The sequence below is a fragment of the Tinamus guttatus genome, unplaced genomic scaffold (assembly GCF_059628265.1).
Source record: "Tinamus guttatus ecotype Peru unplaced genomic scaffold, ASM5962826v1 Tinamus_guttatus_pri_ptg000030l, whole genome shotgun sequence".
In the NCBI taxonomy this organism is placed as follows: domain Eukaryota; kingdom Metazoa; phylum Chordata; class Aves; order Tinamiformes; family Tinamidae; genus Tinamus; species Tinamus guttatus.
In genome coordinates, this window is record NW_028288564.1 from 2,177,980 (window position 1) to 2,205,337 (window position 27,358).

Sequence of the window (27,358 nt, forward strand, 5' to 3'; positions counted from 1 at the left end):
TGGGACTGGGCAGACAGATGCCAAGGAGAGGACTTGGATCAGCGAGTGAAGCCCTAGGATATTCTTGCACGGAAGAGCAAATCTTATTTTGGGAATGCTGCATGTAAAATTTAAAGGAAGCCAGGCTTGGTGATGGCGAGGTCTTGGTGGCAGAACCATGTGGTTTTCATTACTGTGCTTTGAGAAAGATGTACATACAACTGGAGAGAGGCCAGTGGAGGGGGGGGAAGTGCTGTAAACAGTTTACAGAGGGAGTAACCTTTTATTCTCTGTGCTGGCTGAAGTGGGCTAAGGAACAATCAGCTTTATTTTTAAGAATGAAAGATTTATAGGGGCATCTTAGTATGATGTCCCCTGTTTTCCATCAGAAACTGGACCTAAAAAGGGGAAGTTTTAGGTACAAATTCTCACCTCACAGGAACGCTGACATTCCTGTCAGGAATGTTGATCTCATATCCAATGTACTTCACAAATCCCAAGTTAGCATGAAATGGTTCATCATTTCTGTTTTCTCCTGCTTTTCCTTGCCTTTCGGCAGGCAAGAAGACCCTGTCGCCTGCTGTCCTCTTCAAGTAGCAAAACAAAAAAAAAAAGTGAGTTAATGTGTCTGCAGTCTCTGTAAGTGAATTAGGAAGAACACGATAGCTTTACCCTGGAGTTGGGAGCGCTTGCCTCTCAAAAACACTTCCTCTTTCCGTGCACTCTCCTGCCACAAAGCAGACGGGTACCAAGCCGAGGGAAGCAAAGTGCGACCTCTTGAGCGTATCCCTGAGCATTGCCTGCCGGTGTGGGATGACAAGGGCCCACGACTGCACTGTGTGCTCGTGCAGGGGTCCCACCTGGAAGCAGACAGAGGCAGTAGGGATCGGCCGAGATGGTTTCTTGCCTTGCTGGCCACGAGGATTCTGGCTTCAGCGTCTGCTTGTTGCAGCGCAGGGCCCTGAAAATGGAAACGTTGCTGTGACCGTAACCATGAGTAGGCAGCTAGATGAACAGTAGTATCTTTAGGGACTCAAATGCAATAGGCGAGCAGTATTTATTGTGCCGACTGTTGATTTCATCTGTTTTACCGCCGTGTTGAACGGGAGAAACGCGGCTCTTACTGCTTCCCGCGGCACATGGGCAGAAAGGTCAAGGCTCGGTGCTCTAGTTCCTGAGCACATTCAGGGAAGCCCTTGGCAGCTCCCAACAGCAAATGCCTCCTCCGCAGCAGCCCTCAGCATTGCAGAGCATGTGGGTGTCCAGAGGTGCAGGAGAGGGGGGAAGCGCCCGGGGGCTCGGGAAGTGCCAGGCTATGAGCATGGATGGTGGTTCCCATCTCTGTGGGGTGAGGGCTGCTCGGCCACTCGTCGGAGGGCAGCTGCTCTGCGACCGTCTCGGCTGCAGCAGTGGCGTTTTGTCAAGAGCTGTGGTAAATATTACCGTGAGCTCAAGAGGAAAGCAGAGAGCCTCTGTCATGTTATGGGACGTTTCGATGGTGCCATGTGAATGGCTGCGGTTTCAGGTTCGTGCCTGCATCCAGACCAGGCTGCTTTGGGGGCGCAGCTCTGATTAATTTGCTGTTAGCTCTGGGCTCACCTGAGGCATAGGGATGCCTCTTTTGGGGCAGCTTCCATTCACACTGAAAGAAAGGACTCCAAGACCTCAGGTGAAACCATGAGGGATTTTCCCTCTCCCTTTTTTTGTGTTTTTGTTTTGTTTTTTTGAAGGTTGCATCTTAGTAACTTTTCAGTGTTTGGCAGGAAAACAGTGGCTTGGAACTGGAGTGGCTTCCCACTGGGTGGGAAGGAGAGTTGCCCCAACCTGACCTAGCAGTCCTTGAGCAGGGGTCACCATAACATGGGACGAGGCTTTCCTAGTAGGAATCAATGCTGCAGCCGAGACGCGGAGCTGCGCAGAATTGGGTGAGGTGAACAGCAAAAGGGCACAAGCAGAAATGAAACTTCAGCATGTTGTACCAAGGAAGCTTGCGCTATGATCAGAAATTTCCATCTTAATTTCTTCTCTCTCTGAGAAGCAGAAGTTCAAAACCAGATAGAGAAGTATTTAAAAGCTGTGTTTGAATGATCTATCCAGAGAGTGTGTTATGGGTATGTGGTGACAGCAAACTTTGTGAAGAAGAAACCTCTGAAAAGGTGTTGGTTTTTTCCAGGGCTTGTGGATCTCTGGCTCCATCTGCTGATGAGATTCCTGCGGGATCCTGCTGCTCCAAGACAGGCCAGGCTGCCATAGGGAAGCCCTGAGAACTAGGGGAGCTGGTGACTTGGGCTGAGGTTGAAGGCACAGCCAGTTCTGCAGGGTATAGAAGGGGACTCTTTTGTAAAAGGATATGCTTTAAAACTTTCAGAAATAGACTGATTTGAATAAAACCGTTGCAAAAACAGTATGTGCATATCTTGCGTGACCTTGGTTATGCTATGTTAATTGCTAGTGTTTTGGCTATTTGATGCAAAGAAAGAAAATGAGGGAGTTGATGAATTATGGTTCAGATCCGTCTCAGACCTCAGCTCCACCAGGAAGTGCAGAAACAACCCTATGATTTATTATGAGTCAAGGATTTTAATTACCTTGATATTTGCAGGAGGACACATGCAGTTTGCATTCAGATTACTTCTGAAATGCATTAAAGCCGTTTTTTAATTACAAGGGGAAACGCTTTACTGATTCTGGTTAATTGGGAAGGCAAATACTGTTTTCCCAAAGACCCCTCCGTCTGAGTGCATAGGTGGTGACCGTGGCTGCTCCCCTCCCTTTTCCATAGCCTGCCAGAGGTGACATCCTCACCGCTAGCAGGGTGAGCAGCACGTGGTGCCCATTCCCGCCCCGGGGAGCTCCGTGGGGCGCTGAGGCTGACCGAGCTTTGGCCGAAACGGAGGGTTCCCCTGTACAGGGCATGGTGTTTGCTGGACCCCGGCTCTGCGCTGGCCCAACGGACTAACCCCTGCTTGGGCAGCGGGTGCCCTTCTGCTGGGTCAGCAGGCCCAAAGGAGGGCCCTGCTCCTCACAGCTGGCCCTGGGGACGAGGGGGGAGCTGAGGTGGTGCGAGGGAGCACAGGGTGTGGGGAGGAAGGGGACGGGACGTGGCCCTTGCCGTGGTGGTGAGCTCCCGGGGCGGCTCAGAGGCTACGCGCTCAGCGAGCTGGAGCCGCTGAGGCCTGAGCACAGGTTTCCTGCTGCGTGCTTTGCTCCGGGATGGGTGATGGCGCTGGGTGGCAAGGCAGGCAGCTGCAGGCTGTGCCTGGCTAGCCTGTCCGCCAGCCCCGGGCCGTGCGGGCATCTCCAGGATCTCCTTGTCCTCGAGGGAGATGACCCAGACTGCTGGAAGGAGGGAGTAGGGCACAGATGTGCCTGCGGGCTGCCGAGTGCTCAGCGTCCAGGAGCAGCGGTGGGGCCCTCTCCACTCGTGTGCGGCCCTTCTGGTTCATGCTGGTCTGCTAGAGGAGCAAAGAGAAGTTCTTTGGAAGATGGGTTTCTGAAGCAATGCTTCCTTCCCGTAGTGCCTCTGCTCGACAGAACCAGGCTGATTCTGTGCCTCAGGTCCTTCCCCTCCCCTCTACCTTGGGCCCTTCAGCATCACCACGAGGTCGATGGCAGCGGCAGCGGCTGCCGCTGGTGCCGTGACCAAGCTGATCAGCCCGGTGGGACCTTGTGGCGTCTGGCCAGAGCTTGTTCTGCCCTGTGCTGCCCGCTGTGCCCAGTCTGGGTACCCAGCACACCCGCACTGGAGCCAGCAATGCTCATGGCAGTGCCTGTTAGCATGGACTTGGTGCATGTAATAGGGGCTGGCCTTGTCCTGTGCTCCTCTGCTATAGATCTGTGCACAAACTTTCTTTTAGCATGGAGTTTTTGGAAAAATGTCTTGAAGATGCAGTGGAACTAACCATTGCAAAGTGAACAAAACTTATAAAACAGTTCACCAAGGCCAAATTCCTTAATAAGGCATCAATTTAAAAACTAATACTTGTTTTCTCCATTCCCTCTTAACAAAAACTTATTGGTGTTTTTCTGAAAGTCATGCAACATTTACACTTACTGTGAATCAACAAATCTTCTTGTAAAAGTGGAACTACTGGCACGTGAGCAGTATCTGAAATCACAGGTATCGCAGCGCCGAACGCAGCCTCTGCCTTCACTCTGTGCTGCCACCAGCTTACTGTCACCTTGTTTATCTGCAAGAACAAATTGCTCTTAAACTCGACGTTTGTTGTGCTGCTACCAAGAAGCAAAACTGTGGCGCCTGCTTTTTCCTAAGCTAGCAGCTGTTCAGTGATAAATTGAACATAACTTTGCTGCTGTTTGTGTAGTGTAAGGGCCTTTGCAGGAAGAGATAAGAAGCTCGAATGAGGAAGCACTAGGCAGTAGTATAGGAAACAGCAACTCGGAAAGATAAATTGTAAATTTCTCCACAGAATATGGTTAGTGATAAATTTAAGTGGCTTAAGGACAGAAATAGAAGTAGTAAGAAGTAGGATATGGTGGAGAAGAGTAAGCAAAGTGCTGCTGGTGTGGAATAGCAGTGTTTGGTACATGTGATCAAAGCACATAATAAGTTTTAGTATGATAAATGTGCTTTTCTGAAAGACATCTTTCTTGCAAGAAAGCCCTAGAAGGCAACATGTTGTACCACAGACTTGAATGCATCTCTGAATGCACTAAATGTTGCAGATAAGTACACTGCAGTGTAGTCAGTTTTAAATATTTGCATAAACCTGACCTACATATGACCTTGGGATCACTGTTTCAGCTCTGTGAAAAGGGGGAGCACCAGAGCCATGTCCCAGGGCAACACATAAGCTTCTCTGTTAAAACCTGCCATAAATTTTGGGCTGGCCGTGCTTGCTTTCACTATTCTGGAGCATCAGGGACAAGTCGTCGTGTTTTCACACGATGCGTTAGCTTTTACCTTCTCTACTTGCTAAAACAAGTACGAGACTAAAGGGAACGGGGATGTTAGTGGTCTTTTTCATAAACAGATGAATAATGAGTTGTTTTTTGACTGAAGAGTGATCCAGGCAAAAATAGCAATTTTCTTTAATTCCTATATAAGCTCTGCAAACATCCTTTACAACCCCTGTTGCCAAAGAGTGGTTAAATATTTTTAGGAGGGTCAGATATGTATGATTAGAAAATAGTAAACCTTTATAAATTGCTGAGCATACCCTGTACAAGCCACTGTTTAAATGAAAGCCTTTACACAGATTGCACCATATATGAGAACTGCATCTTTCTAATTTTTTCCACTGTGACCAGTACCAGGTCGAAAGCCACATTATTAAGAGTGTCCTGTGGAGTATTCTGGTGGGTGGATTTGCTCTTTGAACGTGAGCTGAGCTGGGAGCCCAGTGCAGCCTTCATGCACGTCCTGCGTGCCACCAAATCAGTCTGTGAACCTTCTGCTTATACATTTTTTTCCATTGTGAGCAAAGTTTTGCTGGCTGCTTAATACAGCTCCGATTGCGTAGCACGTGGCAAGGGAGCATTGTAGGTCTGAGGGTGCTGCAGCTTTGACTTGCAGAGCAGTGTCTGGCACCTTTGGAGGGACCTGCAACAGACCGAGGCTCCTTTAGGACAGCGTTGAGGCCACTGTGCACCTGACGGAGATGCCGCTTGGTTCTTGTTCGGTCACGCAGGCCATGGCGCTCGCCTGCTGTGGGATGCGGTGGTTAATTTGTGCCCCCGGTTAGTCCTTCCCTGGTGCTGAGAGTGGCCGAGAAGGCAGTGGTCTTCCAAGAGCTGGGGAGTGAAACTGGCTGCCTTCATCTCAGGAGAGAAGCAAATCGAGGGGGTTTTTCCTTCTCAACAGGTGGGAGAGTGGGGAAAGAGGGTCTTCCACTGCCTCCTGGCATTGGTGCCGTGGGGAGGGACAGGCTGTTGGTGGTCGGATAGGGCACCCCTAGAGGCCTTGCGCACTGCTCATCCCCGGCTCCAGGTGCTGCTCATCCCTCTTACAGACCAGGACCATGTCACATTGATGGCCGTGTCTGGGTGATGCACTCTGCGTTGCCTGTTTTTGTCCTTTTTGCCCCCTGAGAAAGGATATTCCTGGAGGCAACCATGCAACAGGCACACGTGGGGCCCCTTCTGAAATAATGCGTGGGATTGAGCCTCAATTCGCTTCTGTAAGCGCTGTCTGATCACCCTGAGGACTGCTGGTAACACATAAAAAGCCACAAGTTAAAGTATAACCCAGACAGGGCTGGCGTTGTCAGAAGTATCTTCAGACCCTGGAGCATCAGGAAATTTGTAAGATGGAAACCCCTGCATGATCCTGAGAGGTGCATCTATAGCCCTTGCTATAGGTCCTTTGCAGGTCTTTGTACATTTGTCATTTTAGAAATACAACATAATTACATCTGGGACATTTCCCGTGGGGAAGAGGATTTGCTTCCTTTCCTCCATGGGGATTTGGAGATGGAGAATTTGCGTGGCAGGAGCTGAACTCTAAGCTGAATTTGGGTTTTTTCCTCTTTACTGCCTTTTTTTTTTTTTAAGGGCAAAAGAAGGAAGTGGTTTGCTAAGTTCTTTTTTTTTCTTTTTATCACAACTTCCACTAATAGCCATGGGGAAATAAAAAAAAAGAACAGTGAGTATTCAACGTAAAGCTATATATGGGAAAGAAGCCTGCGTATTGCAAAGCTGCTGTCAGCGGGTCCGCACCCTGTCTGTAAGTGTCCACATGTTTATACTTACGGGCTGCCTTTGGCTTCTGTGCGTAGGCAAGTTATGCTATTCTCAAAGCCAAAAGTTGGGCGACTTCTCAAATTGTACGGGGAAATTCTTACGAGCAGAAGCCATGTATGGGAACAGTGATAAATGGGAATAGGATAAAAAATAGCTTAGCTTGCTGGGTTTTATTACTGCTAAAAATCTAGCGGCCCCCGTGACAGCTTTGAACACAGTTGCTTATTTTTCTTGAAGTGCTTGAAAGTGCTCCCATTTTCCTGATACTCCTTTAGCTGTTGCTCATCAGGAACATTTATAAGAAAACTATTTTGTCCTCATTCAGCCTTACAGAACAGAGGATTTGTGGTCAGTTTGACAAATGTGCTGATTGTTTGGAGTTATGGGGTAGCTGTAAGTGCTGATTTGGGTGAGGAAGGGGATGTTCTTCAGAAACTTAACAGCAGGAGTAATTACACCTGGAAGCATAATTTCAGCAGAATGATTTGGTTTCTATCTGTTACAGAAGCTTTTCTTTCTTCTGATATGACTCTGAGCTCTCCATGTTCAGAAGTCAGTCAGTTCTCCAGGGAAACTAAGATTTTCAAGAAGGGCATTTGTGTTTTATTTTTGGTTAAGACATTCACTGTAGTTAAAAATATTATTTTTTTAACATACTCTCAAATGTTTTGAAAATCTGTATGATATGTGTGAAATTTTTATTTTTACTTTCTGTAGTGAATCGGTAAGTCATTCTGTGGCATTGCTAATGGGGATTGTTTGTTTGCATTTTCTATTATTCAGCATTTTCAGGATTCATTAGTTTTGTTTCTTTTGTGTTGTGAATTTCATCTTCAATGTGCGTGTTTGCATGAATATAAACTACAAGTTTTAATAGCTTGGAAGCCAAAGTGTAAATTGTAGCTTGCCTGTCTCCATCTCCTAAGTCTTTCCATTTATTCAACTTTATTTTTCTAGACACATACACTACTCATATGTTCTACATTAGAATATGTATTAGTTTTTACTGCAGAAGTTATACTATAGAAATATTTTGTACAGCAGCACCCTTTGCCATGCCAAGCAACTTTGCCTTCTTGCTGTTGGGCTCATTATTCTCCGTAGGAAGCTAAAGGCTCCGAGACGTTTCCCGGAGCCCAAAGGCAGATGATCCCTCTGCAGGTACCACACTTGCAGCCATGAAGTCGTGTCCCCTCCACGTGTGTCTCTCTGGCTCAGTCGTACGTGGTTGGGTGCTATAGGTGATCCCTGTAGGGATGTATGTATTGTCCTGGGGCTGCTAGGGCCTCTTCCACCTGCACCAAGCAGAGTGTGAGGCTTCTGCCTCGGCACTTGTATTCCCGACTTCAGATCCACTCTCCGGAAGCAGAGCAGGCGTCCCGGATAGTGAGAAGCCACTTTGCCAACCGCATTCTGATTTTGTGTTTCTTTTCAGTATAAAGGATGCAAAGTCTTGATGAGAGGCTTTTCTTTCTCCGCTTGTAACGTAGCATTAGTCATTTAAAAGTATTTGTTAGATAAAAGTCCAAGGGGCCAGGAGAATGCTTACTGGGCAATCAAAAGAGGAAGCAGTTTTTAACCAGGCTACTGTGGTTTGGTTCACAAAAATTTAATTAACCCTGACAACGAGCATTTTGGAGAAGAAGCACCAGGCTTCGGATGCTCCCCTTCTGCAGTGTGGGGGCAGCGTCAGCCTGATGCCAGCCTGGAGACCTCCCTCGACATCTCCAGGAAAACCAGCTCCTCGCAGGTGCCCGGCTGGAGCGAAGGCCGGGGCCTCTCTGCAGCGCCGTGGGGCCTCGCTGCTTCTCGGGGCACGAAGCGCAACGGGCAAAGCAGCGAGTCCTTCCTGCAGCGCCGTGGGGCAGCTGCAGCTTTTGCCACCTGTTTTCATGTTCTGCCTTTTTAATTTTTATTTATTTATTTTCCTGATCTTTCCATCATCTGGAAAGCCGTCTGGCCTCAGAGGCTTTTTTACCCCATTTTTAAGGTTTTGTTATCCCATTACAAGAGACCGAAGTAAACATTCTTGATACATCTACAGTAGGGTGCAAGCAGAAGATGACTTGTTTTAACAGTAAGACTTCTCAGGTTGCCTTCATGTAACATAAATAAAATGTTTACATGTAAAGAGTGGATTTATGATTGGATTTGAAAAGTTCTTTTTGAAGAGTCTTTAATTTTATTTCAAGGCAATAAAATAATTTCAAAAGGAAGATTCCAGTTTTGGAATGTGAAACTGCTTGTGTGCCTTGGGTTTTTTTTTCCCCCCCCCCACATTCCATTAAAATTAACTCAGACTGAATTTTCTGGCTTAAATGTCTTCCATTTCTCCGTGCATGATATTTTTTTTTAGAAAAAGAAATTCCTCCTTGGAGTTCAAAGTCCATAGGAATAATTTTATCTGTCTTAAAACTTAATTAACTTGCTGGCTTATTTGTTTGACCGCTCTGTTTACAAGACTTACTTACAAATGGCAAGAGAGAGCCCATCCATCCTGCATCTCCCACTGTGGGCTCTGCACACCTGTTCCTGCACTGATCGTCCCCTGGTTAACACTGTAATTAACCTCCTAGCTGTAACCCCAGCCTGCGTCTCCAGCCTGCTCTGGTATTCCCTTGTGCTCGGAGCTTGGGCACGGTCTGCACTGGGAGAGCATCCCCACATTATTAATTACACCCTTACTAATGCACACTTCCCGCCTACTGTAGGGAGAATTACTGAAAATGTTACTCATTTTCAGTAATAAGGCAGTAGTTGTCCAGTAGAGGGAGGCATTGGAAAGCCGAGTCCTAAGCACTATTCCGATGGCTGGAGAAAAAAATGTGTGCTTTTGCAGCGTTGGGGGCTGTATTTTATGAATTCCTTGCTAGCCTTTCCATCAGGGCAGGTATGTGAATAGAGACAGCTCAAAGGAGGAAACCTAAAAAACTGGTCTGCAGGTAGACAGAAGATTTGCCAATGCTCATTTTTTTTTTTAATCTTTGCTATCATTGAAATGAAATAAATGAAATGAAATGAGATGAAATGAGATGGGGATGAGCGTGATGGCCGGTGGCCCCACGTTGCTCTGAAGCGGTGCGAGGGCGTTTGCTTTGGGTGGGCTGCGCTGGGGCCGGCCGTGGCGCGGGCGCTGCCTTCGCGCGCTCCCCCTGGAGCTGCCCGCTTTGCTCGGTGGCTGCTTTGCTCGGGAAGCAGGTCGGTGTTGAGCAGAGAGCTCGGTGACGGCAGGGACGTGCACCGGGGGAAGCTGCGAACCGCAGCCGCCCCTGAGGAGTGCGGCGATGGCGCTTCGCCCACCGGAGGAAGCCGTAGCTGTGAATGCAGAGCAGGGCCGCGCCGCGTGCCTGTGAGCAGCCGGAGCGCCGCCGGGCCGGCACCGTGCGCGGGTTAAATACGGCCTGCCCCGTTTTCTAGGATCAACTGGTTTCCAAGTGGAGCAGGCAGGAAATGTCAAAACAGGTGTCGAAGTTGCATTAGACAAGGAAGGAAACACGCGTTTAGTTAATTATTTAACTCCCTGAATCAACCGTTCAGGCTCTGGGAAGCTCTGAAACTTCAGTCAAAGTTCATGTCTTGAGATCTGTGCCTTGATTCATCTCTGCCCGTTTCCTTTCGTCGCCGTCGGTGCTGTCAGCAGCCCGAGGCGCCGCGTGGCGTTCCCTGGCCGCCGAACCCACGTGCAGGGACTCGCCGCCGCAGCGCGGGGAGTCTCGCTAGCGATGGGCACATCGGCTGCAGGGCTCTTCCGAAAGCCCCTTCCTTTGCTCGCTGTGCCGGGCGCTCTGGGGCCATCCCGCGTGGCGGCGTCCAGGTGGTGTCGGAGGCCTGTGGGCATCCAGCAGCGCTTCCCAGCAGCCTGGGGGACATGGCCGGGATAAGGCTCTCCGAGTGAAAACACAGGGGAGAGCACTGGAGCACTTGATTTTAATCTCACCTCTTTTTTTATTTTTTTTTTGGCTTGAGAGACTGTTTTTGTTCCAGGCGTCGTGAGAAATAGCAGAAAGGGAACGTTTTGAAAGGCTGCTCCTGCGACTCACTGCAGCGATAAGCTGGGCCGGCAACAGGGGATGGAGAACCCTCCTGTCGCCACCACTGCCACCTTCTCTCCAGGTGTCCTCTCGGGGCATTCACATGCTGTTCTTGCAATGCCCTTCTGGGTTTTTTTTTTGTCCTTTATGCAGTCTTGAAAGCAGCTCTTGCTATCACAGTGAATATCTTCAAACTAAAATTGTTTTTTTCTTAAAAATTGTTATGCTGTGACCCAAGACGCCTTGTCTTTTAGCAATTGATTACGTTCGTTTTTTACCTTTCATTACCCTTTGATTACACTTCATGCCCCTCCCATTGAAAAATAGTCATAACCTATCAGTCTTAAAAAGTTTATGTACTTACTGTTGTCATATCATCTTTACAAGAGTTTGAAAGAGCACATCAGTCCTGCAAAATACTTCTTTCAGGCATGAAATACTAAAAAAAAAAAAGAATCAGGCGTGAATATCAGTAAAAGTGTAGATCTGGGGTGAAAATTGGGGCATTAGACATGTACCACATAACAAAAAACACTTGTAGTTTGAGATGAATGAAGGATTGCATGGTTTGTATTTAGGTTCCACCTTTTGCTACTTAGACACGGGTGAATATTTTCCTCTAGTAAAATATTGACAGTACCATGGTTATCAGCCACAGTCCAGCACCAGTGATAGCAGAGCTTTTTCTCTGGAGGAGGGAAGAAGGTCGGTTGCATGAGTAGAGGAATGTACTGGAAAAATGAAGGTTCAGTCTTCAAAGCAGAGAACATAAAAGGAGGCTATATACTGCTGGTAGCAAGAAGAGCAATGGTAACTTGGCTGGTCCTCAAAAATTCTTATGGAATGTGAAAGATCCAAGTAGCCCAGTCCCATGCAAAAAGAATGTAATCTGTTTCAAAAAAAAGTATTATAAACAACAGATAGAGGCTGGAAGGTAAAAGAAAGTGGGAGGAGGAAAATGTTAGCTCAGGAAATACCTTTTTTCCTGCAGAGCTAGAGCCATCTGAGCTGTTTTCTGGAAGCGTTTAAGGAACTTGGTGGAGAAATATCATTTGCCTTCTCCACCATCTCTCCAAAAACCATTCTTACAACATACACTGGAGAGTCAGAATTTAAGGTTCGGCTGCTTGAATAATTTCAGATTTGAACTCTTGTTTCTTATGAGAATTGGTGTGGGATCCCACGAGGTAGAAAAGAAGTCCAGTTTGGATTTTCTTCTTCAGAAAGCTTTTAGTTTGGCCTCAAATTCTGAGTAGAGATTTTTTCTCAAAGTTTGGATCTCTCCTAAAATTTGCTGAAGAACACGGTAAAAAAAAAAAAAAAATCCTGTGGAGCTGGCTTCTAGTCTATGTTGAAAAATAACCAACCATCTTGACCATATTGATGTGGGTTTGATGTTGAGCAGCTCTTTATCAAATGATACATTTTTGGTGTCTGGACTTGTGTTCTTTAAATTTATGTGCTCCATCTGACGGCATTGACTTTAATTTTGAATAATGCCAATCTGGTGCAGTCATGATTCAATTATGAGTTATTTAGGCGATTGTGAGTTATTTGATTATTTTAGTGAGAGATGTTGCCAAGTCGGCTTTTCATACAGAGAAGCATGAGTTTAGCACTTGAATACTTAGTTCAGACTAAGTCAGTTTTCAGCAAAGCTAGTGAAGATTTGTTTCATTTGTTTTTGATGAACTCGTACAATGAAATGTAACCTGAAGAGATCGCTACAGTAGTTAATAAAATTCCACAAACAAATTTGTAAGTTTTGTTTACAAAAAGCTTTTCCACAGCAAAAGATCTACTCTGTATCTTCATTTTTTAGGTTATTATCTAAAATTGGGCAAAGATATGTTATGGCTACACTGATATTTAAAGCACAATAAGAAAATGTTGATAGTTTATAAAGGCTGCTGTGCCATGTGCATCTGTCATCTGCCATCCTTAACAGCTGCTTGTAACAGCATTAAGTTTTCATTAAACCACTGATTGACGGACTGCAGGGAAAAGTCATTTAATTATGTTCATGCTTATCCTGCGGAATACTGAGAAATATTTTTAAATACTTTGAAACTGGAATGCAGCATGTTTAGGCAAATATCGTGACTGTTCTCTCTTTTATCTCCCAAGGAGTGCAGATGTATCGCACTTGTCTGCGTTTAAATATGTGCAGCCTTCTAACATCAGCTGTATAATTTTGAATCTCTAAAACTGTTATCTGTTTGACATGTTAAGTGATGCCTTTTCCAGAATAATTTATATTATTTTTCCATTATATGATGTTTTATATTATATCTTGATGAAATTCCAGACAAAGGCACATGGATAGAATTATATAAAACTATTGTCCTCCTGTGTCTAGTAATCTTAAAGCTGATAGTGAATAACAAGCCCATTCTTACGTGCTTTGCTTTCTTCTCACCAGTTACACCCCTGTAACCAACTGTGAAATTCGTATCACACAGATCTTGCTTCCTATCGCAGTCAAAGTGTCCTTGCAATTTGTTAGATTTCTTAGCTTTTATTATAAAAAAGTTCATTTAAAAAAACAAGATGTGAACCCCCCTGAAATCTCCACGGAGAAGCAAAATCTCTGAATTAAGGGTTTGTTGGCATGTGTCTTGACAGAAAGACACTTGAATAAAGTCAAAAAACCTTCAGCCTTTAAAAAAAAAAAACAAAACATGTTTTTTGAAACTTCCTTTTAAGTTCAAATGAAGGGTCTTCATTACTAATTGAGATGAGCCACAGCTTGCAAATCCTTGCTAGTCACCTTCCTGTCTTACAGGAAACTTTCATCGTTTTCATTCCCATTTTACAATTTACACAGGGGACGCTTCACCGCTGCGAAATGTGACGATTAGCTACGGTCTCGATCGAGTACAAAAATAAAACATAAAAAATATATGTGTATATAAAATATATGTTTTTAATCTTGAGGAGAAGGGCCTCGCCTGACAGATGCGCAGCATGAGCGTGTTTCCAGCAGCTCGCTGTGAGTGATGGCCGTGCTAGCGTTCCCCTGCGTGCCTGAGTAACCGCAGGTTTTATGGCAGAGTTGCCGCGAGTGACGGCGGGGAAGGGCCCGTGGCTCCCGGGGAGACTCTCCGGGCTAGCGGGAGCAGGCGCCGGGGCGCGGGCTCCCTGGCGTGACGCCGCGCTCGCCGCAGGCCTCCGCGAGGTGCGGGAGGGTGTGCGCGCACCTCGGCGAAACAGGAAGCCGAGCGGGGCGGCTGCCTGCGCGCAGGGGGTGGCCGGCCCGGCGGCTGCAGGTGTGCAAGCGCACGGCGCCGAGCGCCAGCTCCGCGGGCGTCTGGGCAGGCGGGCGCCTCGCCGGCAGCATCTGCGGGGGGAAAAACCCCTTCCGACGGCGGCAGCGGCAAGAAAAGGCAGCCCTCGGCTTGAGGAGAGATGACCGCCCTGCAGCTGAAGGAGCTGTCACACTCGGGTCTGTACAGGAGGAGACGGGATCGCCCTGAGAGCCTGGGGCTCCACGGGTCTCATGAAGAGAAGCTGAGGTGAGCGAGGAGAAGCTGGGGTGGGTGAGTGAGAGGAAGCTGGGGTGAGTTGAGTGAGTGAGGAGAAGCTGCGGTGGGTGAGTGAGGAGAAGCTGGGGTGAGGAGAGGCTGGGGTGGGTGAGTGAGGGGAAGCTGGGGGGAGTTGAGTGAGGAAAAGCTGGGGTAGTGAGTGAGGAGAAGCTGGGGTGAGGAGAAGCTGGGGTGGGTTAGTGAGGGGAAGCTGGGGGGAGTAACGGAGTAAGAAGAAGCTGGGATGAGGTGAAGCCGCTGTGAGTTGAGCGAGTGAGGTGAAGCTGCAGTGAGGAGAAGCTGGGCTGGGTGAGGAGAAGCTGGGGGGGATGAGCGAGGCACGCGCAGGGCCGCAGGCGCGCAGGCAGGGTGCCGGCGAGGCTCTGGAGAGCCGTCCGTCCGTCACAAGGCACGTGTGTTGCGGAGCAGTCCCGAGGCGCTACGAGAAGCGGGAGGGAGGGATGACGGGCAGCGTACAGTGGCCTTGCCGCTACGGGCAGCGACGTGAACCATCCCGGGGCCTGAACAGAGCTGGCGCTCACTTCTGGCTCTCCTCACCAGCCGGCGTTCCCCTGGGAGCGACTCTGCAGCGCCTGACAGCTCCGTTCGCGCTGGTTCAAGCTGTTTTGGCTTTGAGGGGACCTGGGATCTCTGTGCTGCAGCGGGGGGGCTGGCACGGCAGCACAGGGTCTGCGCCCTTGCCAGCCCCCCTCTCTTTTTGCCGGGATCCGTGTGGCTATTGAAATGGCCTGGGACAGAAGAATGCAGCAGAACCACTTAGCGGGACCTTACTCGCGGAGGAAGGGGAGCCACAGATCGGCAGCCCCTTAGTGTTGGGGTTGATCCTCCCCACGGCGCTTCCCTCGCAGAGCAGGACGGCGGGTGTCCCCGCGGCTGCGCCTGCTCCCTCCTTCTGAGCGCTGAGCTTGCAACAGAGCAAATGCAGCCCCCCTCCAAAAGGGGGGAACCGACTTTTTTCTTTATCCTCTGCCCCCCACCCCTCAAGTATTCTCAGTGTGAAATCAATCTGTTTCCACTTCAGACTCCTTAGGAAAGGGATTCTTGTGTAAACACCAACAAAGCCATCAGTGGAGAGGAAGTGCTTCCTATCTCCTAATGCCTTTTCTTTGGTTTTATTTTTAGAGGTTTTTTTTTGATGTTGGTGCTGTGTGCATCGGGTAGCAATGTGTTTCAGTTTACATGTTTTGTTACTGCAATTTCATTACCTGAGTTAGCGATTTCAGAGGGTGGGTATTCAGATTTGGGGGATTTAAAAGCACCTTAATTATTATTTTTTTCAAAATATTATAGTAAGATATTGAGATTATTTGCTATGAGAAAAATAAAATCATTTCTATAAATGTGTTAACTACCAATTTGATATGTATCCTTTATCTATTTATAACTTCCATTTTGAATTGTTTTCTTAGGTGGACTTTTAATAGCATTCCTATGGTTAATTAGGGATGGGAAGAATCACCAGACTTCTTAGAGACGTGAAGACATTCTTGACCTTATGTTTCATTTCCTTTACATTCTTCCTCCTTGCTAGTTTTATGCATCTTGTTAGGGAAGGGAAAGCTGCTTTCCCAGGCAGGTATGTGAAAATGAGTCAGTAACGTGCTAGCTTTGTGCTAGCAGTTATGTTGTTGTTTCTCTTATTCATAGTAGCCCAAGAGGAGATAAGTGATGTGTCCCAGACTGGAAAGAGATGAGAGATTTATAGTAGTATAAACCTAGGTGTGTTGGTGTCTTCTTGAGGCTCTTCCAGCTTAAGACAAGAAATTTGGGGTGGGAGTTGATCTTAAAAAATAAAATGAAAGCTGAGGAAAGTTAAGCAGAAAGGGGTGGAGATGAAAGAAGGTGACTAGAGAGTGGTGAGATAATACACATAGAGCAGGCAGACAGCCTGATAAAGGCTAATAAAGCCTGATAAAGGTAAATGGTTCCTGTAGAGGTGAAGAGTCAGGAGGAATCAAAAACAATTGCCTAAGTAGGACAGAGCTTTTCTTGTATTTGCTCTCATCTTAAACTGGTTCCTATTCAAACTAGACCTTGCTCTTTCCTTACCCATTTTGTTATATTTTGTTGTGTGTTGCCAGGCAGCATTATTTGTGATTTTTACTGCACTCTCCATTACAAAGAGCTGTAGCAGAAGTACAAAATAATGACATAGTAACAGGGCAAAGAGCATTTGGAAATTAAGAGAAAATGTTAATTTTCTAGAACAGCAAAGCAGAAAACCTCTAGCTTTTTTCATATGCTCTCTCCAGTGACACCTCAATGTCTTTCCTTAGCAAATATTTTCAGAATATCAAAAGTCCACAAGAAAGGCAAGAGGTTTCTTTTATGTCTGCTAAATATAGCTTGCCTTAGGTGGGAAGAAGAGCTTTGCAATACCCTCCTGTACTTTTTCCCTGAATTTCTTTGTTCTGGCTCCTTTTTATTTCATTTTACATGCATCTGAATCTAAATGTGTTAAGTAATATCAGCCCTTGAGGAGCAGTTCACTGTAAGCTTCCTTTTTTTTTCTGTTAGGCTGCTGTATTTTTTTAATCCTGGGCCAAAATGCACCTGAGATGCTCATTTCCTTAGGGTATCCTGTGAAAAAAATCTGTTTAAAAGCAAAAAAAAAAAAAAAGGAAAAAAAGTTGCTAAAGCCAGACAGCATGATATTTTCACTGCCTTTTCCCCTCATGGGATTTCTCTTCCTTACCCTTTCAGAGGTGTCTTCAGTGGTAGTCATTTTTTGTGATCCAAGCCTGGGTGTTTTATGTCTGCTAAGACGTGGAAGAGCCCTAGGTAACGCCGCTGGCAGCTGTGGAGCCCCTTTTCCTTTCTGCACGGGGTGCCCTAGGTAGTGTGTGCACTGCAGCTTGTGCAGGGCACCCCCAGAGTGCCCCAGCCCCAGCTGGAGTGTGACCAAGGCCTGTCACCATCAGTGCTGCAAAGCAATTAACGGAGGCCACAGTTGTGCCTGCACTCGTACCTGTTGTTGCGCTTGAAACCCATGAGATTATTAATGCTTAGGGCATTGTGTTCCTGCACAGTGCTGTGCAGTACATTGGAATGCCTAAATGTATACAGAATATGTATTTATATTATATATTTCATTTTCCAGGAAGCACAGGTCCTTAAAACAATTTTCTTCAAGGTACAAAAGTAATTTCCTATGTTGACATAACTTCATGACGGGTCGTGTGCTGAGGGATTCTGAGCTCCATAACAGGAAGCTGAGCTTTGCCTTGTGCATCTGTGCGCATTAGTGACAGTTTAGTCAAAGCTTTGACCCCCATCATTGTCTTTCAGATCGGCTAATCAGTTTAGGATGAGTCAGTCTCTACACACATTTCCACCAGAATCTTCTGTAGGAAAGTCCGTGGGGATGTGGTTTGGCTCTTGTCATTAAGTTTTACAGCTTATGAGCTTTCTGTTTACAGCACAACCCCCTAAATGAATTTTAGATTTAACAAGGGCCTCTCTAAGTGTTTCTTGCTCTAGCAAGGTGCTAGATCATCGTGGGTGGAGTTCATGTTGCCCAACTTTGGCTATCTAAGGGGCCTGATTCACAAGCAGCAGAGCTTACTTTAATGCACGGTTTCATCGTTCCCGCCTCCGCTATCCACACCGCGATTCCGCTTGCTGCTTCAGAAAGGTCCAGCTGCGGGCACAGCAGCCACGGCAGTGCTGCAGGTCACAGGCTGTGCATGGCACTGGCTCAAAATGCGCTCCAGTTACCTGGGCTGCTGGAAGCGGTACGAGGACCGGGCATCTGAGCGGTGACAGCGGTGGGGTAGTGACTCACCAGAGTCCATCCGGGCAACGGCAGTAAGGACAATTCAAGGGAAGCCACCCGCAGCCATCAATGTCAGCCCTGAGCTCGACTGAGAAAGGCAGGACAAAGGTGAGGGGAAGGGGAAAGGAGTCATCCCACCTCCTCTTGGTGTAACAGATGCCCAGGTGATAGCAGGCATCTGGAGTTGGTAAAAGGTCCCTTGTGCTGGCAGCATGTTCAAGGGGGAAGCAGGGGGTGGAAAATACAGCGTCCATTTAGCCCTCTCCCCCACTCTGTGTATCCATTAACTAACCTTGAAATGTCTCTGGATGCCTTTCAGCGTCCTGTTACAGATGCTGCCAGTGCTTCAGTAACTTCCCTGGGAGCTCAGCCTGACAGCCCCGAGGAAGAGGAGGTCTGGGTGGCTCATACTTGTTTTGAACTTGCAGAGCACATCCAGGACTACGAGTGGGATATCCATTAGGGCAGGGATCCTGGACGCCCTCCTCTCTCCCGCTGCGTGCACTAGGCTTACCAGTGTGCGGTCTTACCTGATGGAGGATGCAGGGTTCAGAGTACCCAGCGCGGGAGGTTTCCAGGTGCTCTGTCACCCTTGTCTGGGGCAGAAGCAGCAGCTGAAATCTGGCAACTCCGCTGCTGCTTTCGAGACTGGGAGAAGGCATGATCTGTCTCATCTAGGTTGATCTGGTGAATTAAATAAAGGACCTATTGGGCAAATCTTGCCTTGCCCTGTCTGTTGGAAAGAAGATAAAAAAATTCTTCCTATATACTGAGCTATTCATCCTTGTTTTTTTTTTTTTTTTCAGTGAACAGGATGCAAAGGAAACTGTAAAGATATATTTACAACTACTATTAAGTGACTCCTCATGATTAATCATATACTATGCATGCTATTGCTATTTTTGCATCTCCCCTTTCTCCTTGCTTGCCCTTTGTTAAAATATGGTGATTGAATAAGTAATGCTGTTCATTTCTGAAATTCAATACAATAGCAATAGAATAGCGAGGGCAATGCTCAGTTTATTTCATTTATTTTATTTATAACAGTTACACTTAAAAGACATTTGATCAAAGTGTTGTCAGTAACTGTCTCTTCAAGTTTGAAACAAGTGCAATTAAAACTGTAAACAACTTTGGAAGAGATTGGTCTCAAATCTTTAGCAAACTTTTCACCATTTCCGCCACCAACAGTTGTTAGCAAGCTTCATGCAGAAGCTTCATGCAAGATCCTGGCAGTGTGGCAGGCCCAGGTGCCTCCTTTCCCTAATGAAATCTGGCATTCTGGGAGTTGTGCAGGGTTGTAAGTCTCCTTGACCTCCAGTCAGCTCCCCACTCTGTGTCTGTAGTAGATAGCAAAGATGTGCAAGTGTTTCCAGCCACATCTGCCCCACAGACCTCCTGTCCTTCCTGGGGAGACAGCAAAAGATGCTGGTAGGGAACTCTCTGGGGAAGCAGGGACCCTGTTGGGCTTTCAGGCTCCTCCAGATACTGGAATTAGGAGGGAGTGGAACCAATCTTTAACTCAGCGCATCCTTAAACTCCCTGAATCCAATGGTAACATTTCTTCACAGCGTCACAAGCATAAATAATTACACTTTCCTTAATGCAGATATGCAGCTTCCTCGTGGTGCCAGGATGAGCTCGTAAAGCAGTAATTATTCAGTACATTGGTAAAGAAAGAGGCTACCTGGTTTATTAAACCAGGAAGAGTCTGAAAATAAAAGTTCAGCCACAAAAATTACAGTTCATCATTGTGGTTAGAAGCACTGCTGGAGCAGCAGGGAGCTGGGACATACACAACCGTATTTGGATCAGGCACTTTAGAAATGCCAATTAAATAAACACTTGGGCTCATCTGCTGGGTGCTCCAATTGGAGAGAGGATTTGTCTGTATGAATGCACCATTGACTTATTAATTATAGTTACTCCCAGCAACCAAAAATATGCTTCATGATTTTCATATTTTGATATTTAGAATGTGTGTTAAGCCATAGTCTGAGGCATCCAAATGGCTAGAGGCTTTACGTTTTTTTTCTGTGCTTTTAATTGCTTCAGGGGTTAAAATAACTGATGCTGAACACACCCTTTTTTTTTTCCTTTGCCTTCTCACTCACCCCTTGCTTTTGTATTGCATAATAACGCTTAAGCAACTTTGTTTGACTTGCTTACCCTGACTGTTACCTTCCTTGACTCCAAATGACCGGAGGTTGCATAACAGAAAGCCAAGCAATTACTACTCTTCCTCTTCTGTAGCCTCGTTGTAATAATTTATGATTTCAGTAAATTCTTCAATGATTGTAGCAGACTGCAGGATTTTCCTTGCTCTTTCTTACAGTGCTAGTTGGATAAATATAATTTGTAGCTTTAAAAAAAAAATTATGTATGTCATATGCTCTGAATACACCGAATCAAAGGTGTTTTGTAAACATGTGATGTGATGTGTAATGTGACTCTTCACTATTCCCCATTATTTTTCTGTAAAATTAACTTTGAATGCAGTCTGTCACACTGAACTGTGAACATACACACACAAATATTCCGCAGAGAAGAGGAAACTACAGTTTTTGTGAATGTTGCCACTTAAATAAAAGAAGTTGTCAATCCGTAGGCATGATGGAGAGCAAGCTTGAAGACTATTTTTGAGGTCTCCTCCTTCTTGTTTTCCTTTCCCGTGTTTTCTGAGCCGTTCCAGCACATGCAAAGCTGGCAGGCACGATGAGCTTGGCAGAGCCATGAGCCTTTTCCACGATGACCTCCAAACATTGGAATGCACCATGTCAGATCCAAGTCCATCTTGCAAAGTGTGTTGTCTCTGAGAGTGTCCAAAAGCTGATGCGTATGGAGGGAGGGTATAAGAGAAGAGCAAGCTTTTATGGCATTTCCCCACTGCAGTAATCCCAGCTCCCAGTCACCCGTGGCTGAGGAACTTCCTCAACAGTTTGTGATTTTCAGTATTCTTCTCTTCTGTGAACTCATCTGGTCTCATCTTGCTTCCCTAAGCCTCATGTGTTTCCCAAGCACACACAATGCTCCCAATTTTCATGTTATTATCTGACACCATGTGCACATGGTTGTGAAATTTTCTTTTTCACTTGTTTTGCGATAGGAATTTTAGGGACTGTTCCCTTTTCGTCTTTGTAAGTCTTCCTGTAAGCCCACCTGTGATATGTGTGTTAATGCGTCCACGGGACGAAGCCTGATGACTTTTGACTGCAGCAGAGCCTATTTTGCCAACACGGGTGCACTGCTGAGAGATTTCTTGCATGACTTTTGTGACAGAACACATTTCCTGGTAGCTGTTTGAGCCTCTGCTTTTTCTGTTTGCCTCCTGGGCTTGATAGAGATAAAATAAAAAGAGCTGAATCCATCTCGTAAAAATCAAATGCGGATAATCTTGGCACACAAAGCTGGCAATAGCTGGCAGCATTCATCAACCGTGACTCTTTTAATACAGGAGTCCAAAGATTCAAACTGCTTCAGCAAGGAATGAATGGATAAAGTGAAGCAGACACGAGACTTCCTTTTCCAGCCTGATAAATCAGCGCATGCCGTGCTCTTCACAGACTGTAAAGTTTTTGATCCCGAGTTCCGTAGACCTTTTGAACTCTGTGTTGCTCTACAGGTACTGGAAAAATGTAATCCACTCAGAGTTATGACTCAAAACTGCCCTGGCTAGTCTGTTTCTTGTTCCGGTATGGAAAAATTACATTTTTAGCTGTTTTTCTGCACTGGTGATAGGCTTTTCATCTGCTGTTTTGTATGGTTCTCCTTTCCTTTTTTTGATGGTACGCGCTAGCACTGCAGCTCTGGGATAGCTCCACGAGTTGCCACGTTGTGGGTAATGAATTTTGCCTGGAGTGTACAAGCAATTGCTTAGTTTTAAACTACACTCCTTTCTTAAGCTAATCCTCAAATTATACCCACTTACTCAGGGTGACCTACCAGAGAGAAAGGAGGTTTGGCAGGGCTGGAAGCCCTCTGATCCAAGGCAAAAAAAATCCCATATTTCTCCCTTTTCCTTTGCTTCCCTTCCACCAAGCAAATAAACCAGGTTCTGTTCCCTGCTCTGCACCTTCAGCTAATCCTGCCAAGATTTTTTTTCTACATCGCTCCTCCCAAGTCTGTCTGTAGTATCACAATATTACACATTAAATTAAATTAATTCAATGTAATTTAATAATTAAAGCACGGTATTATATTCATTCACTCCTGCTGCATTCAGCATTAGTCAACTGTTAGCTTGAAAAATGATTTTAGAAATTTCAGCAGTGGTTGGCAAAGCCTTCAGGTTGGTAAATGCTTGGCAAGTCTTGCTTTTCTGTAGCCATTACTGAAATAGCTCTGTGCATATTTGAAATGGTTTCCACTACAGCTGGGTAACTAATAAGGATAAAGGGTAAGGTGGTCTTCAGGTGGCGTTACCCAAAGGGTCCAGAGCACTGTAATGATGTAAGAAAGTAATGCTATTTTTTTTAGCTTCATTTCTTGGTATATTGCTCATGCTTGACTCTTAGGAACATAAATCACATTGTTTTCTTCCACCTGTTGAATATTAGTGTTGTTATTTAGTTCTGTTATTTTAATTGCGGAGAGCTTAACTGTCTTTCATGCTGTGCTATTTTTAAAGCTTGATAATATTGCAGGGAGTGCTTGAAGAAAAAAAAAAAGCTGTGAAACCAGAAACCAAAATGACCTAAAAATTAAAATTTAATTTCTGTTATGAGAAATGTAATTTATGTAAAAGGGAAACGGCTCAAAAGCTATTTGCTTTACTGCATTTTGCCTTCCCAAGCCAAAATGTTTAATGCAGATGATGAAAACCTGAGCAGCATTCCACAATGAGAAGCACGAGGATAGGAAAATAAACCTAAGGAAGATGAAAAGTGAAGATGAAAGGGGAGATTATGCAGTGGAAAGTATAGCATTAATGGTGAAATCCGCAAGGAACCGACGTGCCTCCCAGAGAGGCAAGGAGCCCTGTCCCAGGCACCTTGGCTGAAGGTCAGTGCCCCGCGTGGTGTCCCGGAGGAGTCGTTCCTATAACGGGAACGTCGTTTAGAGCCAGGTCGCCTGGTGCGGACGGTTCTCCCAGCCCTATAAGGAACCTCGTGGACACACTGGGAGCCTTTCACGGTAGCCTGGATGTTATGTTTAGTCGAGGCGTTAATTATAGCTCCTGGATGAGCTGTTCGGGTCGCAGCGTTCGGCTTATAAAAACATCAGTGACAGCCGGCGCAGGCCGATGGGTAAGAAGGCAGCAGCAAAGGTTAACGCTGGCCTTTGCGCTAAGCGCCTTCGCGCTAAGGATTCGGTGAAGCCTTTTTGGTGAATTTAATGACAGATGACATGTATTTAATACTCAATGCCAATCTCAGTATTGCTCTGCTCAAACCTGTTCAGACTTTTGAGCTGACCGGACTTGGTGTTGTGGAGTTCTCTCTGTTTATGTCCAAACAGAAAGATGTTTCTGAGTTTGGTGCCTCGATGTAGTCTCACCTGTTCTTTGAAAGGATTTGTCTTTATAGAACAAGCTTCTTAGAGACATTAGTGTAGTAATTAGTGTAGTATTTAGTAACTGACCTTCTTACTATTCTTAAATCACAAAACATGATATAAAGCTCCTATATGAAATGCACTTTAAAGTTTTCAGAGTTTACTGAGCTGAAAGCATTCGGATACAGCACGTTTGCCCTAGGGAAGTGTACATGCACTCGATTCCTCCGGATGCAGTTTTAAGAATAGCTGATAGCAAGCTGTGTCTCATTCAGCACAGATTTATTGGAGCCCTTGCAACCTGTTGATATATGATGCCCTCCTTTTTATTTTTACTTGCCTGTGTAGGATTTAAAATAAAAAGAAAAAAAAATGGGGGGAGATGGTGGTTTAAAAAGGATTAAATAGCTGTACACAGGAAAAATAACACTTGCTCATTTTTGTGTGTCTTTGCTAATGTTTGTAGCTAGCAGGAAGATTTTTTTTTTCTGAAATATTTCTTACAACGGCAAGTACTGTAGTTCAAATGCTATCCTCCTCTACAAATTCTGCTAGAAACTTATTTTTTACTGGGCTTCTGTAATGGGTGGAAGCTGTGTGGGAAGGTGCTGCTTACCTGCTTATTCCAGTGCTGTTCATTTCCTTATGGAGAGATGGAATGTGAACCCTCTCTGTTTGCAGAGACCAAAGCATTTTTTGGACATGTTTATGCTAGAATAAGTTTATGGTGAAGTATACGAAACAGCTCGGGTTGTCTTTGGTTTGCCCTGTTTAAACTCCCACGGCATGAGCTCAGTCGAGTTTTCTGTGGCCAAGAGTAAAGGATGAAACTTTCGTGGGCACTCAGGGTTCACCTTGTTTTTATTCACAGCCCTGCTTTTGAGAGGCTTCTCCATCCTTTCTAAGAGCATGCAGCCCCTTTAATAGTTAGAGCAGGACTGTGCACATGTGCAAATCCTACCGTTAGTGTATATTTTTATTCCTAGAAACAATTTATACCATCCTTACTTTATAGATTCCTTATACCTTCCTACACTTTAAGAGATCAGCTTAACATAGAAAATACGTTATCACTTGCAGGACCAACAACTGCAGCCATTGCAACTCAGGAGCGTTTTTAATTCCAGTAGAAAGGCGCAGGAGACGGGCCAGCCCTGCACGAAGCGCTCGCTGCAGGAGTTGCTGCGGGCACTGCGGGCGCTGCAGGCGCGGGAGCATTTTCTGGGCGAGCTTTTACTCCCGTTCCTCTGCGTGGGAACGGCCGGAGCGGGATCGGCCCGCGCGCCTGGGCCCCGGATCGGCCCGCGCGGCCGCGGGCAGCGCCCAGCGCCTTGTTTGGCGCCGCGGGCCCAGCTGCCCGTGGAAGGAGGCGCCGCGCGGCCCGGCCGTCTCGCTAAGAGTCCCCAGGAGCGGCAGCGCTGCCCGGGGCGCTGTGGCCTGCAGCCCCTCTCCCTTGGAGCGCTGCGCTCCCCCTTGCTGCGTCTCCTGCCCCGCTCGGGCTCCTGACAAGAGCCGCAGGGTGCCGGGAGCACGGTCTCCCTCTCCTTCCTCCCTCCTTGGCTTTTGCAGTTAAATGCTACATCTCTCGCTGTTCTTCTCACCTTGTTGCTGACTCTTTCCTTAGCAGCTGGCCTGCAGGTTTTGTCCCAGACCCCAGGGGACACCCTTGGGAAGCCACTACTGCAGATCCATGAATCCAGGCGCACTTCTCACTCCCCGTGGGCTGTCTCCCCTCACAGTAACCTAGAATTCCCTAATGAAAATACAGGGCATTTTTTTTGACAGTCTATCTTGGATCTTAGCAGCAAGTCTCCAGCAAAGTGACCAAAAAAAAAAAAAAAAAAAAGAGAAGGAGAGATGTCCATCTGAGCTGGATTCATGGATTACCAAATCTTCATACTGGAAACTACCAGAAAGGTTCTTTTTCTTTTGCAGAAAGGGTCTTTTTTAAACTCTGAGAGCGATGGAGCAGGCATTCAGAGCAAGGTTTTTTTTCTACTTATTGCCTCAGATGGCTGTTTGATAAAAGCGAGGAGGAGATGTTGTGCATGGCCTTCCTGCAGTGACTCCTCGTCCCGCTTGCGTTGCTGCAGCCGCGCAGGAGGTTGCACAGCAGCCAGCTGAAGAAGCCCCTATGGATCTGTAACCTGTGGAGGTTACTGTGGGGACTGAAGGAGTGCCCAGGGAGTCAGAAATGCTTAAGTACCCCCCGATTAGTAGCAGCAGCTTCTCAGGCGAGTTTCCTGCGACCGGGGACAAAATATGCAAGCAAGTGTGGGGCTGGTCACAGATAAGGGCAGCGGAGGCAGACTGTCTCGCTGCCCTTAGCTCGGTGCCCTAGTGCACCCGTATGAATCCGGATGTTTCAGCATTGTTAGTCCATTGCACCGAGTCTCCCTGGAATTCCTCACACTTGCAAATGCTCAGCACTTACCTGTGCAGAGTATGTCGGGATCCAGCATGGAGAGAGAGGGTGGAGTCGTTCTGTGTGCGCGTCCCCCAGGGAACGGTCCGTGTTTTCCTCGCTGGCGCTGCGGGGCAGGCAGAAACGCTTTATTCCAGCACCACTTCCTGCCCCCGTGGCCTAGAGCTGCAGCCTGGGCACTGCTCCCTCTTGGACTTGCTCCAAGACGGATTAAAATAGGGCTTGAGCCTCAGCCAGGCTGTGTGACAACCTCATTGCCCTGTGAAAACTTGTCCCTCGCAGCACTTCGGGCATGACCTGGGTCACCAGACCTACAGGCAGGTATAGAAGCCAAGGCATATGCAAGGCCCCCATATATGAAGGGGAGAAACCCCCTCGCAGATGTTTGGCCCCTTTGTTTTGTGCTTTGCAGCAGCAGAACGGTAGGACTGGTGCCCAGCTTGCAGGATGGGAGCTACCTGCCAGCCCGAGGCCCAGCTGTGCGGGTGAGGTGGGGAGATCTGCTCCAAAATGGTCCCCACAGAGACTCCCTGCAGTGGCCTGTCATTACAATGTTTTAGACGCAGAAGGCATGTCAAAAAATAGTAGCCTCGAGTAGAACTTCAGCCATATCCTCAGCGGGTTCCCGTTCCTGATTTCTCTGCTTGTTCCCGCTAGTCGTGGTCTTCCTGTCCTCCTCCGCCTTCCCACGCGCCTCCTCAGACGAGCACATTCCTTGGATGCCACGAAGCCCAGCGTCACGCCGAGAAGACGCGTGCGGTTTTGCTGTTCACTCGATTGCTGACAGGGCTGGGGGATCGCAGAGCAGGAGGCCGGTTGCTCGGCCCTCTCTGTGTGTAGTTTTACGTTCTTGGGAGCCGGCTGTCCCGTGGCTGTCACGAGGGCTGCGCTTTAGGCAGGTAGAGCTGGAAAGAGGGTGGTTTGTGGCTACGGAGCTGGAGCTTGTGCTGCCCTCCTCGGTAAGCAGCTCGTGCCAGTTTTGTGAGTGCAGCCATCAAATAACCGCAGCGTGAAAACCCCTCTGGTTGCTGCAGTGGTTGACTGCTCGTCCTTCTTCTTTCCTTCTGGTCCTGCCCTCTCACTTCCCTCATGTCCATAGCAAACTACTCCAGCTTTTGGATCTAGAAAGCGTTTTTGTGTCACAGCCGCCTGCTCTAAAGCACAGAGTGCTCCCTGAAAACCAAGGTTCATTTTTCCTGCTTCGCTTGCTCGCCTGTTGTAGGTCACTTACCTGGCTGTTCTGTTAAGGACCTGTTAAGCAAAATGGAAACAAACTCCCCATCTGTATCTACCCCCCGCACAGTGCCGACAAAGAAGAGAGATGCCTATGGATAAATTCAGATATTCAGTAAAATACAGATTTGACTTACGAGATGTAAGTGGAATAGAAAATTGTGGCCTTTTTTTC

The 27,358-nt window shown here is 46.8% G+C and overlaps 1 protein-coding gene across 2 annotated transcripts in view; it reads left to right on the plus strand.

The window, feature by feature from the left end:
• LIMS1 (LIM zinc finger domain containing 1) overlaps nucleotides 1–27,358 on the plus strand; it is a 69,111-nt gene that overhangs the window by 21,245 nt on the left and 20,508 nt on the right. The window lies entirely within an intron of this gene.